Below are 16,661 nucleotides of genomic sequence, written 5' to 3'. Positions count from 1 at the left end.
TTGTCCCAGGTGAAAGGAGACGTTTGCAACAGCTGTGAGTGAATGGGCCCTAATAGCCCTGTGTGCCTGTCCTGGTGAGATGTGATCCCTATGCTAGGTGTACCTGTGTGTGGTACTTCCGGAAACACTCCCCTAAGCATAGGGCAGGGTGGTCAGGACAGTCAGGACAGAAATAGCGGGTGTCACGCCTTATTCCACTCCTGCTACAGACACGACATCTTTTTCGGGGTGACGGTTGGGTTGAGGTACCGGCAACGACATTGGGGAAATGTCGCTCGTGTAGACGGCTAACTACACTGGTGGATGGGGCCACGGAACCTTCTGGATACAGGAGGTTCTCGATGATCTCTTCCTGGAATTTTAGGAAGGATCGTGTTCTCCCAGCCTTACTGTAGAGAACAAAACTATTATACAGAGCCAATTGAATCAAATATACAGACACCTTCTTATACCAGCGTCTGGTTCTGCGGGACACTAAATACGGAGACAACATCTGGTCATTGAAGTCCACCCCTCCCATGAGCAAATTATAGTCGTGGACTGAGAGGGGCTTTTCAATGACATGGGTTGCTCGCTCAATTTGGATTGTCGTGTCTGCGTGAATGGAGGAGAGCATGTAAACGTCACGCTTGTCTCTCCATTTCACCGCGAGCAGTTCTTCGTTACACAAGGCAGCCCTCTCCCCCCTTGCAAGACGGGTGGTAACGAGCCGTTGGGGGAAGCCCCGGCGACTAGGTCGCACGGTGCCACAGGCGCAAATCTGTTCTAGAAACAAATGCCTAAAGAGGGCCACACTTGTGTAGAAATTGTCCACATAAAGATGGTACCCCTTGCCGAATAAGGGTGACACCAAGTCCCAGACTGTCTTCCCACTGCTCCCCAGGTAGTCAGGGCAACCGACCGGCTCCAGGGTCTGATCTTTTCCCTCATAGACACGAAATTTGTGGGTATAGCCTGTGGCCCTTTCACAGAGCTTATACAATTTGACCCCATACCGGGCACGCTTGCTTGGGATGTATTGTTTGAAGCCAAGGCGCCCGGTAAAATGTATTAGGGACTCGTCTATGCAGATGTTTTGCTCGGGGGTATACAAATCTGCAAATTTCTGGTTGAAATGGTCTATGAGGGGCCGAATTTTGTGGAGCCGGTCAAAAGCTGGGTGGCCTCTGGGACGGGAGGTGGTGTTGTCGCTAAAATGCAGGAAACGCAGGATGGTCTCAAATTGTGTCCTGGATATAGCAGCAGAGAACATGGGCATGTGATGAATTGGGTTTGTGGACCAATATGACCGCAATTCATGCTTTTTAGTTAGACCCATGTTGAGGAGAAGGCCCAGAAAAATTTTAATTTCGGAAACTTGGACTGGTTTCCACCGGAAAGGCTGGGCATAAAAGCTTCCCGGGTTGGCGGTTATAAATTGTGTGGCATACCGATTTGTTTCTGCCACAACTAAGTCTAAGAGCTGCGCAGTCAAGAACAGCTCAAAAAATCCCAGGGCCGAACCGATCTGAGCCGTCTCAACCCGAACTCCAGACTGGGCGGTGAAAGGGGGAACTAATGGTGCGGCTGAAGTTGGTGACTGCCAATCAGGGTTTGCCAGCACCTCAGGGATTCTAGGGGCTCTACGGGCCTGTCTGTGCGGTGGCTGCGACGGGGTAACTACTGCACGTGCCACCGTACCAGCTTCAACTGCCCTTCTGGTGCTCGCTACTTCACCATGTTGTACGGAAGTGCTGGTACTAGGTCCAGGAAGGGCTGCGCTGACGGTGTATGCCTCACCACGTGATCCGGCAGCGCCAGCCCCACTCTGCTGTTCTTGAAGCGGATCCTGCGCAACCTGTGGTCTAGCGACACGGGGCCGGGTACGCCTGGTGCTATCAGGGACCTCAGCCTCCTCGTCCGAACTTTGGGTCAGAGAGCCACTGCTTTCTACAGGTTCATATTCTGACCCGCTAGATTCATCAGATGAGGGTTTCCATTCCTCATCCGACTGGGTCAGAATCCTGTAGGCCTCTTCAGAAGAATACCCCCTGTTTGACATTTGGGCAACTAAATTTAGGGGTATTCCCTGAGACTACCCAAGAAAAAAAGCAAGCCTGTCTTACAAATGGGAGGCTAGCGAAGTACCGGAGGCCGCTGCGGTTGATAAAAAAATATCAAAACTGATTTTTTTTATCGCCGCAGCGCATGTAAAGTGAATGTGCAGTGATCAAAAAAAATATATATTTTTGTCACTGCGGTGGGGCGGGCGTGGGTGAACGCACGTGTGGGCGACCGATCAGGCCTGATCGGGCAAACACTGCATTTTGGGTGGAGGGCGAACTAAAGTGACACTAATACTATTATAGATCTGACCGTGATCAGTTTTGATCACTTACAGATACTATAAAAGTACAAATGCTGATTAGTGATACGCTAAACAGCGAATAAGTGACTGCGGTGCGGTGGGCTGGGCGCTAACTGATCGCTAAACTACCTAACCAAGGGGCCTAAACTATCCCTAAAACCTAACAGTCAATACCAGTGGGAAAAAAAAGTGACAGTTTACACTGATCACTTTTTTCCTTTCACTAGTGATTGACAGGGGCGATCAAAGGGTTAATTGGGGTGCAGGGTGGTGATCTGGGGCTAAGGTGTAGTGTTGGTGCTACTCACTGTGATCTCTGCTCCTCTGCTGGATCCAACCGACGAAAAGGACCAGCAGAGGAGCAGACAAGCCATATAACAGATCATATTTACTAATATGATCTGTTATACAGCTTGTGATTCGTTTTTTTGAAAATCGCCAGCCTGCCAGCCAATGATCGTTGCTGGCAGGCTGGTGACGAACTTTTACTTTAACTTTTGCTGGCCCGCGATGCGCATGCGCGGGCCGGCTCTGACCGAAATCTCGCGTCTCGTGAGATGACGCACGGATGCGTCCAGGAGGAATGAATCAACCACCTTCCTCACACATCCGTGCGTTAGGCGGTCCGGAGGTGGTTAAGAAGAGACTATTCGCTCCTTAACCTGATAGGAGTGGTTTCTGCAACTTCAACTGAGTTTATAGGTATATTTGAAAACTGTAATGTAATCCCCTCTTCCCCCTCCCGTATTGACCTTCTCATACATATGGTTTGCGGCCATCTAGTTGCCAAAAATGTGTACTACAGAATGTTCGCATTATATATGTATAGAATAATAAATCCATCTCTCACAATAGTGGATACTGGGGAGCACAGTGGACACAGTATTGAATAAAGCAGCAGGATAACATTGTTGGGGCACCAGGAAGAGGATAATGGTAAAATTAGGAACTGTATGTCAAAGTCTGTGGGTAAAAGAAGTCATAGGAAGAACCAACTCTGGATGTAAAAGGTATTTAGTGCTGAATTTTCATGAATGGGGGGAGTGGATGGATGGAGAATTTGGCACGAAAAGGAGGAGCGCTATTTCAATTTTCACCTCAAGTAGCAGAAAAGCTAGAATTCACCCTGGCTCCAGCACCAAAGAAGCAAAGTAGAAGAAGACAGAAATCACTTCTCCTCCCTCTCCTCTTTGGTGCTGTAAGTAAGTGGAACCTGCTGCTCCACCAATTTACTTAGTCACACTCAGTGACAGACACCAGCGCCACCAGGGAGGAAGCAGGAGCCACTGTGTGACGTGACATGCCATCAGTAAGCATGCATTCATAAGCATGCAACTGCATGGACTACTGAAAAAGTTGCCTGATTTATTAAGAGGTATACTCTTGCAGGGTAACTTTAAGTTAAGGGTGCATGCATATGGGGGAATAGATAACGACTTAGGGAACGTTTGGCTGTGAGCTCTCTCACTTGTATGGACATTAATGGGGAGGAGGTGGCATAAAAGTAAGTGTCTAGGGTGGCACGAACTCTAAATATGGCCCTATATATGTTGTTGAAACCAGAAGTTTACATACACTATATAAAAAGACACATATGCATGTTTTTTCAATATCTGCCATGAAATCAGAATAAACCTTTCCTGTTTTTGGTCAATTAGGATTACCATAATTATTATTATTTGCCAAATGGCAGAATAATGAGAGAGAGAATGTTTTAAGGCATTTTTATTACTTTCTGCAAAGTCAAAAGTTTACATACATTTCATTAATATTTGGCACCATTGCCCTTAAACTTTATGACTTGGGTTAAACGTTTTGAATATCCTTCCACAAGCTTCTCACAATAGTTGGTCGGAATTTGGGCTCATTCCTCCTGACAAAACTGGTGTAACTGAGCCATGTTTGCTGGTCGCCTTGCTTGCACCTGCCTTTTCAGCTTTGCCCATAAATTTTCAATAGGATTGAGATCAGGGCTTTGTGATGGCCACTTCAAAACATTGACTTTGTTATCCTTAAGCCACTTTTAACCAGTTTGGCAGTATGCTTCAGGTCATTGTCCATTTGGAAGACCCATTTCCGCCCAAGCTTTAACTTCCTGGCTGATGTCTTGAGATGTTGCTTCAGTATTTCCACATAATCTTCTTTCCTCATGATGCCATCTATTTTGTGACGTGCAACAGTCCCTCCTGCAGCAAAAAAAACCCACAACATGATGCTTCCACCCCCGTGTTTCACAGTTGGGATGGTGTTCTTAGGCTTCCAAGTTTCTTCCTTTTTCCTTCAAACATAACGATGGTGTAACGGGGTGCCGAAGGCACACTCGGACTCCCATTAGCCGCAGACCTGCTGCTTAGCTTCGGGAGCGAGGATCTGTGTTTGACCTCGTTCCCAGGACGGCTTTGCTAGCTGGGAGGCTCCCTGCTCCTAGGTCTGCCTTGAGCGCCGAGCTGATCACTCGGTGCTCGACTGGTCGGTCTGTCGGTCATGTGACGCTGGCCATGTCACATGACCCTCACTCCCCACTATAAATACAGGCAGCCTGCTGGCCACAGGTTGCCTGTTAATTTAGGTTCCTGGCAGTTGTTGGATACCTGTGTACTTACCTGATCCTGTTCCCTGACGATCCTTTGCCTGCTCCTCCTGTACTGCGCATCCTTCCTGGTATATTGACCTCGGCTTCCACCTGACTATTCTTTGCGGACTCCTTTGGTACTTCTCGACTGTCCTGGTATTTATGACCACGGCTTCTCCTGACCTTTCTTTGCTTATCCCTCTGTATTGCGTTGTCCTCTTGGTTTTGACCCGGTCCGTTCACTATCCGTTATTTGTCTTGTCTGTCCTTACCGCACGTATACTAAGTTAGGGACTGCCGTCCAGTTGTCCCCTGTCATCAGGACTCGTGAGGCAAGTAGGCAGGGCCAGGGGTGAGGGTGGAGCACAGTGGTCACTATCCTCCCCCCTGTGTGTGTGTGTACGTGACCGTTACAGATTAACAGGCCCAATAACCACTGTATAATGAATCCTCTGGTGACCCTGACTGACCATGTCTCTAATCTGACGCAGATGGTGCAGGAGCTAGGGGAAAAACTCTATTCTTTTGAGTTAGGGCAAGGTTCTTCCACTCCTCAGGCCTCCAGTCCGCATTTTGAGCCCCAGATTAAGCTCCCAGAACCCTTTTCTGGAGACCGGAAGAAGTTTCTCTCTTTTAAGGAGAGTTGCAGACTTTACTTCCATTTGCACCCCGTGCCCTCTGGCCCCGAGACTCAACGCGTGGGCATTATCATTTCCCGACTACAGGATGATCCCCAGGACTGGGCGTTCTCTTTATCTGCTGGCGCCAGTTGTTTAACTTCTGTGGAGGGGTTCTTTCAGGCCCTGGGTATCCTCTATGATGAACCAGACAGGGCTCTAGTAGCCGAGACAGCTCTAAAGGCACTGGTTCAGGGCAATCTACCTGCAGAGGATTATTGCACCCAATTCAGAAGGTGGTGTGTCCCCTCAGGATGGAACGAACCAGCCCTGAAGAGTCAGTTCAGGTCAGGTCTGTCTGATAATTTAATGGATCTTCTGGTCAGTTATCAACTTCCAGAGACCTTAGAGGAGATGATGACCCTTGTTGTCCGACTTGACCGACGGGTTAGAGAGAGACGACAGGAACGACAGTTCTCTTCCCATATGGTGATCCAGCCAGACGCCTATCCCAGAGACAATGCTGAGGTCTCCACCGAGGAACCCATGCAGGTTGGCATGACCCGAGGTAATCTTCGCCGCAGACGTGGAAAATGCTTTTACTGTGGAGATCCTGACCATTGGATCAACCAGTGTCCTAAGAAGGTCCTCTCTGTCAAGTCTCCTAAGGTAAGGCAACCTAAAGACCAGGTACACCCTGATTTTTCTAAATGTAAGCTTTTAGTACCCATTACGATTTCTCTGGGGGTAGATAAATGGCCGGGTAAGGCCTTTATTGATTCTGGCTCAGCGGGCATATTAATTGACTCTGAGTACGCTGTAAGATTGAGTATTCCAATGATTGCTTTACCAACTCCTATCCATATCATGGCTATTGATGCTGCTCCTCTTATTGGTGGTACGGTGAGCTCATGTACCTCAGAGATTTCTCTAACCGTGGGTGTGTGCCACTCAGAGAGATGTTCCCTTTTAGTCCTGGAGAACCTACTGGCTGAGGTGGTACTAGGGTTGCCTTGGCTCCGACTACATAACCCCACTATAGATTGGTCCAAGGGGGAGTTGGTGAGATGGGGGCCTAAGTGTGACTCGTGCTTGTCCGTGGTACAGGCTGGGGTCTCAGTAAAGTCTGATACTTTACCCTCTGTTGTTGGGGAATATTCGGATGTATTCTCATCACCAACCCCGGAGGTTCTACCCCCCCATAGACCTTATGATTGTACTATAGAGCTAGTAGAGGGGGCCAAGTTTCCTAAGGGGCGAATTTATAATCTTTCTAAGCCCGAACGCAAGGCCATGGAAGATTATATTAAGGAGAGCCTTGGTAAAGGGCATATTGGACGTTCTGTCTCTCCTATGGGGGCGGGGTTTTTCTTCGTTAAGAAAAAAGATGGTGGTCTTAGGCCATGTATCGATTACCGGAGATTAAATAAAATCACTGTCCAGAATAGATACTCCCTCCCATTGATTCCGGATTTATTTAACCAGGTTCTGGGGGCAACCTGGTTTTCCAAGATTGACCTGAAAGGGGCATACAATCTAATCAGAATCAAGGAGGGAGACGAATGGAAGATGGCGTTCAATACTCCAGCAGGACACTTTGAATATCAGGTGATGCCTTTTGGACTCAGCAATGCCCCAGCTGTGTTCCAAAACTTCATGAATGACATTCTTAGGGAGTTCTTAGGTAAATTTGTTATTGTCTATCTTGACAACATTTTGATATTCTCTCCTGACTTCGAATCCCATGTGTCTCATGTTAAACAAGTATTAGAGGTGTTGAGGGAGAATCAGCTATCCGCTAAGCAAGAGAAATGTGTCTTTGGTGTACATGAGATTCTGTTTCTAGGGCATTTTCTGACTCCTCACGCCTTCAAGATGGATCCTGGTAAGGTACTAGCAAATAAGGAATGGGTAAGACCTTCATCCTTAAAGGCCTTGCAACGATTCTTAGGTTTCGCCAATTACTCTCGTAAATTTATTATGAATTTTTCCGTAATTGCTAAACCGTTGACTGACCTTACTAAGAAAGGGGCGGATTTGGAGAATTGGTCTACTGAGGCCATTTCTTAATTTGAAAAATTAAAAAAGGCATTCAGTAGCGCTCCCATTCTGATCCAGCCTGATCAGGAGAGACCTTTTATTGTGGAGGTGGATGCGTCCGAGGACGGCGCAGGAGCAGTCCTTTCACAAGGTCCTGCTAGCCTCACTAACCTGAGACCATGTGCCTTCTTCTCCAGGAAATTCTCTCCCACGGAGAGAAACTATGACATAGGGAATAGGGAGCTGCTGGCCATTAAATGGGAATTTGAGGAGTGGAGGCATTTTCTGGAGGGGGCAAGGCATTGTGTAACTGTTGTCACTGACCATAAAAACATTATGTTTCTCGAGTCTGCTAAGAGGTTGAATCCCCGTTAAGCCAGATGGGTTCTGTTTTTTACTTGTTTTGATTTTTCCATTACGTTCAGGCCGGGAAGTAAAAATGTGAAGGCGGACGCATTATCTCGGAGCTTCCATGCTTTTCAACCTACTGAGGTACCACCTGAATCCATCCTACCAGCAAAAATCTTCATAGCAGCTCTAACCCAGGATATCTCGGCTCGCATTAGGTCTGAACAACATCTGGCACCGGTATCCACCCCAACAGATAAGTTGTTTGTTCCCATACAATTTTGTCTCCAGCTGTTGGGTGAGTGTCACGATTCTGCCTTTTGTCGACATCCGGGTGTTGAGGGCACTAAGGATCTGGTTTCTAGATCTTATTGGTGGCCCACTCTAACTAGGGATGTCAAGTCCTACGTTTCAGCCTGTGAGGTTTGTGCCAGGACCAAGACACCTAGGACTCGCCCTGCTGGTAACCTACGACGCCTACCCATTCCCAGCAGACCCTGGTCCCATATCTCGATGAACTATATAACTGACCTACCGCCGGCGGAGGGTAAGACTGTAGTTTGGGTAGTGGTCGATAGGTTTAGCAAGATGGTCCATTTCATTCCCCTGTCTAAACTCCTGAATGCCAAAACCCTGGCGTCTATTTTTGTGAAAGAAATTGTTCGAATGCATGGTATCCCAGAAAATATTGTTTCTGACAGGGGTGTGCAGTTTGTGTCCAAATTCTGGAGGGCCTTCTGTCAAAAATGTCAAATTTCATTGTCTTTTTCCTCTGCCTACCACCCTGAGAGTAATGGGCAGACTTAACGCCTTAATCAGTTGTGGCCACAACTTCGCAGACGGGGAAGGGTAAGGAGGGGGCTGTCTGGGGGCTCTCTCCCTCTCCATCGGGGGGCTGCAAAGGCACAGCAGCCCCCCGATGGGAGAGAGAGGGAGCCCCCTCTTACTGTTAACTTTTTCCATACAGCGGTCCGTACGGACTGTGGTATGGAAAGGGTTAAACGGCTGACATCGCATCACAGATGTCAGCCGTTTATACCAGAGTGTCAGCAATGTGCTGGCACTCTGGTATACCACTGGACGCCAATGAATATTCAAGAGGAGGCGGGCGGGGGATCGCGATCCCGCCTGCCGCACCGCCCGCCTCCCGCACCGCCCGCACCGCCCGCAACATCCCCCCTGCACCACCCGCCGCCATAAAATCATGCAGGGGTGCAGGGGGGGTGAATAAAACTTTATTTGGGGCATTTTAAAGTTTGAATTGAATTGACCTGCGGTTTGCTGCGATCGCCGATACGGGGGGGTCACATGACCCCCCCCGGCGTTGTGACAGGATGCCGGCTGAATGATTTCAGCCGGCATCCTGTCCAGATTAACTCCCGCAGCGCCACAATCTCATTTTAAACTCATGCCGATACGTCATGGGTCCTTAAGGACTCGGGAAACATGCCGTACTGGTACGTCATGCGTCCCTAAGGGGTTAAGGTAGATTCTAAAAAGTTTGCTCCTCGTTTTATTGGACCATATAAGATCACGCAGGTGATTTACCCGGTATCCTTTAGGTTAGAGCTGCCTGAGTCATTCCACATTCATAATGTGTTCCATAAATCTCGACTTAAAAAATATTTTGAACCGGTACTACCATCGAAAGCCTCGCCTCTGCCGGTTCTTGTTAATGATGCTGTCGAGTATGTGGTGTCTAAAATAGTGGATGTCAGGAAGGTGCGTAATTCCTTGCAGTACCTGATTCACTGGAAGGGGTATGGACCTGAAGAGAGATCTTGGGTACCTGCCAGGGAGGTTCATGCTCCTAGACTTGTTAGAAAATTTCATTTAGAACACCCTGAAACGCCATCGCCTGAAGTCTTGGGTCCGGTGGCCCCTCGTAAAAGGGGGGGTACTGTAACGAGGTGCCGAAGGCACACTCGGTCTCCCATCAGCCGCAGACCTGCTGCTCGTTCCCAGGGCGGCTTTGCTAGCTGGGAGGCTCCCTGCTCCTAGGTCTGCCTTGAGCGCCGAGCTGATCACTCGGTGCTCGACTGGTCGGTCTGTCGGTCATGTGACGCTGGCCACATCACATGACCCTCACTCCCCACTATAAATACAGGCAGCCTGCTGGCCACAGGTTGCCTGTTAATTTAGGTTCCTGGCAGTTGTTGGATACCTGTGTACTTACCTGATCCTGTTCCCTGACGATCCTTTGCCTGCTCCTCCTGTACTGCGCATCCTTCCTGGTATATTGACCTCGGCTTCCACCTGACTATTCTTTGCGGACTCCTTTGGTACTTCTCGACTCTCCTGGTATTTATGACCCCGGCTTCTCCTGACCTTTCTTTGCTTATCCCTCTGTACTGCGTTGTCCTCTTGGTTTTGACCCGGTCCGTTAACTATCCGTTATTTGTCTTGTCTGTCCTTCCCGCACGTATACTAAGTTAGGGACTGCCGTCCAGTTGTCCCCTGTCATCAGGACTCGTGAGGCAAGTAGGCAGGGCCAGCGGTGAGGATGGAGCGCAGTGGTCACTATCCTCCCCCCTGTGTGTGTGTACGTGACTGTTACAGATGGTCATTATAGCCAAAAAGTAAAATTTTTGTTTCATCAGACCACAGGACATGTCTCCAAAAATGTAGGTCTTTGTTCCTGTGTGCATTTGCAAACATTAATCTGGCTTTTTTATGTTTCTTATGGAGTAATGGCTTCTTCCTGGCAGAGTGGCCTTTCAGCTCATGTTAATACAGTACTCGTTTCAATGTGGATATTGACACAATCTTACCATTTTCCGCCATCATCTTCACAAGGTCTTTTGATTTTGTTCTTGGGTTGATATGCACATGTCGGACAAAAGCACATTCATCTCTGGGACACAGAACCCATCTCCTCCCTAAGCAGTATGATGGCTGGACATCTTGTTTGTACTTGCGTATAATTGTTTGTACAGATGAACGAGGCACTTTAAGGTATCTTGAAATTGCACCCAAGGTTGAGTCAGACTTGTGCAAGTCCACAGTTCTCTTCCTGATATCTTGGCTGATTTCTTTAGACTTTCCAATGATGCTACACAAAGAAGCAGTGTGTTTCAGGCGTGCATTTAAATACATCCTTAGGTGTGTCTCTAATTAACTCAGATGTTGCCAACAAACCTAACAGAAGCTTCCAAACACATGACATCATCATATGGGCAGTCCAGAATTGTTTAAAGGCATAATAATCTTAGTGTATGTAAACTTTTGACATTGCAGAAAGTAATAAAAATGCCTTAAAACATTCTCTCTCTCATTATTCTGTCATTTGGCAAATAATAATAATTATGGTAATCCTAATTGACCAAAAACAGGAAAGGTTTATTCTGATTTAATGTCAGATATTGAGAAAAACATGCATATGTGTCTTTTTATATAGTGTATGTAAACTTCTGGTTTCAACTGTATATATATATATATATATATATATATATATATACATATACATATACAGTGACAATCAAAATTAGAGAACAACAGACAATTTCCGAAATGTCAAGGTCATAGTGTAGTCCTATGTGAATATATCCTAACATGAGTAAAATAGCAGTATTTTTATATTATTTCATAAATTGTATTTATTCTAAAGCACAGAATAAAAATGTAAATTAGATAATTGAAAAAGAACATTGATCAAAATTAGAGAACACTTTCAGATACCTGCAAGTTATTGGTGTTAGGGCTCTTTCACACTTGCGTTCTTTTCTTCCGGCATAGAGTTCCGTCGTCGGGGCTCTATTCCGGAAGAATCCTGATCAGTTTTATCCTAATGCATTCTGAATGGAGAGAAATCCGTTCAGGATGCATCAGGATGTCTTCAGTTCCGGACCGGAACGTTTTTTGGCCGGAGAAAATACCGCAGCATGCTGCGCTTTTTGCTCTGGCCAAAAATCCTGAAAACTTGCCGCAAGGCCGGATCCGAAATTAATGCCCATTGAAAGGCATTAATCCGGATCCGGCCTTAAGCTAAACGTCGTTTCGGCGCATTGCCGGATCCGACGTTTAGCTTTTTCTGAATGGTTACCATGGCTCCCAGGACGCTAGAGTCCTGGCAGCCATGGTAAAGTGTAGTGGGGAGCGGGAGAGCAGTATACTTACCGTCCGTGCGGCTCCCCGGGCGCTCCAGAGTGACATCAGGGCGCCCCACGCGCATAGATGACGTGATCACATGGATCACGTCATCCATGCGCGTGGGGCGCTCTGACGTCATTCTGGAGCGCCCGGGGAGCCGCACGGACTGTAAGTATACTGCTCCCCCGCTCCCCACTACTACTACGGCAACCAGGACTTTAATAGCGTCCTGGGTGCCATAGTAACACTGAACGCATTTTGAAGACGGATCCGTCTTCAAATGCTTTCAGTTCACTTGCGTTTTTCCGGATCCGGCGGGACGACAACGCAAGTGTGACGAATCCGGACAACGCAAGTGTGAAAGAGCCCTTAATCTGGCAACTGGTGCTAATTTCCTTAATGATCTGACAAACCCTATTTAACTGGCAGCCTAACTTTCCAGTTTTCACTGACTTTGCCAAAATAATGTGCCGTTCCAAAGTGACTGAAACCCTCCGCCAGCAGGTTGTCCACGTGAAGGCCAAAGGGGTGAACCGATCAGCCATAGCAAGAGAAGTTGGTCGTTCCAAGTCTGTGATTTCAAAAATATTGCATCTTTACAACATCACAAACTCATTCAAGTCCCCCAAGAAGGCTAGTCGCCCTCGAAAGACAAATGCAGGAGAGGACAGGATAACGCAGAGAATCTCCATGGGTAATTGTTTCAACACTGCAGCTGGAACTGCTCGCCAGTTCAGCACTGAACAGGGTAAGGATCTGTCTCATCATACAGTGTCTCGACGTTTAAGAGCATTTAGATTGAAAGGCCACTCTGCAGTGACCAAACCTCTCATTAGCAGAAAGAATCAAAAGGTTAGACTAACCTTTGCTGAGAAGCATGTTGTTTGGACAGAGGAGAAGTGGTCCAGAATTCATTTTAGTGATGAAAGCAAGTTTAATTTATTTGGGTCTGATGGGAAACATTATGTTCGTCGACAAACTCGGAAAAGACTGAACTCAAAGTGTGTAAAGAAGTCAGTGAAAGGTGGAGGAGGAAGTGTCATGGTTTGGGGAATGTTTTCTGCAGCAGGAGTTGGACCTCATACAGCTACATGGCAGAGTGAATGAAAGTGTGTATCAGAACCTTCTTGAACAACACATGGTTCCTTCCTTGCGTTCATCACTCAATCAGCCGACAATTTTCATGCAGGACAATGCCCCCTGTCACACAGCAAAACGGGTAAAGCAGTTCCTTTAAACTGAAAACATTGAACCAATGAAATCGCCAGCACAGAGTCCTGATCTAAACCCAATTGAAAACCTCTGGAAAATCCTTGGCGACAAAGTTATGGTCAAGAAACCCACAACAGTCACAGAACTGTTGAAGAGACTGGAGGAAGAGTGGACCAAAATCACACCAGAGCAGTGTGAGAAACTAGTGATGTCCTGTGGCCGCAGATGTGCTGAAGTCATTCAAAGCAAGGGCCTATACACTTCCTACTGATTGGTGACTGTTGTAACCTTCAGAAAATTTTGTTTGAATCTCTGTGCTACAGTCATTGCTGTTCTCTAATTATGATCATCAGGTTTTTTGAAAAATAAAGGTTTTATGTTGATATACTGATTATTTTGGAAAACACAGTTCTAATGCCATGGTGTACAAAAAAATCCTTCAAATGATGATCAATGTAGATTACATTATTTCTGAAAAAATCAAGTGTTCATAAATTGGTGATCGACACCAGGTGGTCGACACTCACCTAAAGAATTATTAGGAACACCTGTTCTATTTCTCATTAATGCAATTATCTAGTCAACCAATCACATGGCAGTTGCTTCAATGCATTTAGGGGTGTGGTCCTGGTCAAGACAATCTCCTGAACTCCAAATTGAATGTCAGAATGGGAAAGAAAGGTGATTTAAGCAATTTTGAGCGTGGCATGGTTGTTGGTGCCAGACGGGCTGGTCTGAGTATTTCACAATCTGCTCAGTTACTGGGATTTTCACTCACAACCATTTCTAGGGTTTACAAAGAATGGTGTGAAAAGGGAAAAATATCCAGTATGCGGCAGTCCTGTGGGCAAAAATACCTTGTGGATGCTAGAGGTCAGAGGAGAATGGGCCGACTGATAGAAGAGCAACGTTGACTGAAATAACCACTCGTTACAACCGAGGTATGCAGCAAAGCATTTGTGAAGCCACAACACGCACAACCTTGAGGTGGATGGGCTACAACAGCAGAAGACCCCACCGGGTACCACTCATCTCCACTACAAATAGGAAAAAGAGGCTACAATTTGCACGAGCTCACCAAAATTGGACTGTTGAAGACTGGAAAAATGTTGCCTGGTCTGATGAGTCTCAATTTCTGTTGAGACATTCAAATGGTAGAGTCCGAATTTGGCGTAAACAGCAGGATAATGCACCATGTCACAAAGCTCGAATCATTTCAAATTGGTTTCTTGAACATGACAATGAGTTCACTGTACTAAAATGGCCCCCACAGTCACCAGATCTCAACCCAATAGAGCATCTTTGGGATGTGGTGGAACGGGAGCTTCATGCCCTGGATGTGCATCCCTCAAATCTCCATCAACTGCAAGATGCTATCCTATCAATATGGGCCAACATTTCTAAAGAATGCTATCAGCACCTTGTCGAATCAATGCCACGTAGAATTAAGGCAGTTCTGAAGGCAAAAGGGGGTCCAGCACCATATTAGTATGGTGTTCCTAATAATTCTTTAGGTGAGTGTGTGTGTATATATATATATATATATATATATATATGTGTGTGTTCTAAAGCTTTTTGGGGTGTATTAGTGGAAAAAAGGGCTTATTAGGCTTTCAGCTGTGCAGTTATATGTTTTAAAGCCTTTTTTGTGCTGTATTTGTGGGGAAAAAATGCTTATTTGCCGTTGTGCGATAAAGTGTCAAAATTACAGCCTTTTTTTGGGTGTATCAGTGGGAAAAAAAAGTATTATTAACCGTTCAGTGGTGCAGTTATATGTTCTGAAGCCTTTTTTGGAGTGTATTAGAGGAAATAAAAGGGCTTATTTGCAGTTCAGCAGTGCACTTTTATGTTCTAAAACCTTTTTTGGGGTGTATTAGTGGGGGGAAAAAAGGGCTTATTTGCCGTTGTGCGATGAAGTGACAAAATTACAGCCTTTTTTTGGGTGTATCAGTGGAAAAAAAGTATTATTAACCGTTCAGCGGTGCAGTTATATGTTCTGAATCCTTTTTTGGGGTGTATTATTGGAAAAAAGGGCTTATTAGCCTTTCAGCTGTGCAGTTATATGTTCTAAAGCCTTTTTGGGATGTATTAGTGGAAATAAAAAGGCTTATTTGCAGTTCAGCGGTGCAGTTATATGTTCTAAAACCTTTTTTGGGGTGTATTAGTGGAAAAAAGGGCTTATTAGCCTTTCAGCTGTGCAGTTATATGTTCTGAAGCCTTTTTTGGGTTGTATTAGTGGAAATAAAAGGGCTTATTTGCAGTTCAGCAGTGCAGTTATATGTTCTAAAACCTTTTTTGGGGTGTATTAGTGGGGAAAAAAAGGGCTTATTTGCCGTTTTGCGATGAAGTGACAAAATTACAGCCTTTTTTGGGTGTATCAGTGGAAAAAAGTATTATTAACCGTTCAGCGGTGCAGTTAAATGTTCTGAATCCATTTGTGGCGTGTATTAGTGGAAATAAAATGGCTTATTTGCAGTTCAGCAGTGCAGTTATACACTCACCTAAAGAATTATTAGGAACACCATACTAATATGGTGTTGGACCCCCTTTTGCCTTCAGAACTGCCTTAATTCTACGTTGCATTGATTCAACAAGGTGCTGATAGCATTCTTTAGAAATGTTGGCCCATATTGATAGGATAGCATCTTGCAGTTGATGGAGATTTGAGGGATGCACATCCAGGGCACGAAGCTCCCGTTCCACCACATCCCAAATATGCTCTATTGGGTTGACATCTGGTGACTGTGGGGGCCATTTTAGTACAGTGAACTCATTGTCATGTTCAAGAAACCAATTTGAAATGATTCGAGCTTTGTGACATGGTGCATTATCCTGCTGGAAGTAGCCATCAGAGGATGGGTACATGGTGGTCATGAAGGGATGGACATGGTCAGAAACAATGCTCAGGTAGCCCGTGGCATTTAAACAATGCCCAATTGGCACTAAGGGGCCTTAGGTGTGCCCTGAAAACATCCCCCACACTATTACACCACCACCACCAGCCTGCACAGTGGTAACAAGGCATGATGGATACATGTTCTCATTCTGTTTACGCCAAATTCGGACTCTACCATTTGAATGTCTCAACAGAATTCGAGACTCATCAGACCAGGCAACATTTTTCCAGTCTTCAACAGTCCAATTTTGGTGAGCTCATGCAAATTGTAGCCTCTTTTTCCTATTTGTAGTGGAGATGAGTGGTACCCGGTGGGGTCTTCTGCTGTTGTAGCCCATCCGCCTCAAGGTTGTGCGTGTTGTGGCTTCACAAATGCTTTGCTGCATACCTCGGTTGTAACGAGTGGTTATTTCAGTCAACGTTGCTCTTCTATCAGCTTGAATCAGTCGGCCCATTCTCCTCTGACCTCTAGCATCCACAAGGCATTTTCGCCCACAGGACTGCCGCATACTGGATGTTTTTCCCTTTTCACACCATTCT

This window comes from Bufo bufo, chromosome 2, assembly GCF_905171765.1.
Source record: "Bufo bufo chromosome 2, aBufBuf1.1, whole genome shotgun sequence".
Taxonomy (NCBI): domain Eukaryota; kingdom Metazoa; phylum Chordata; class Amphibia; order Anura; family Bufonidae; genus Bufo; species Bufo bufo.
This window is presented reverse-complemented; position numbering follows the sequence as displayed.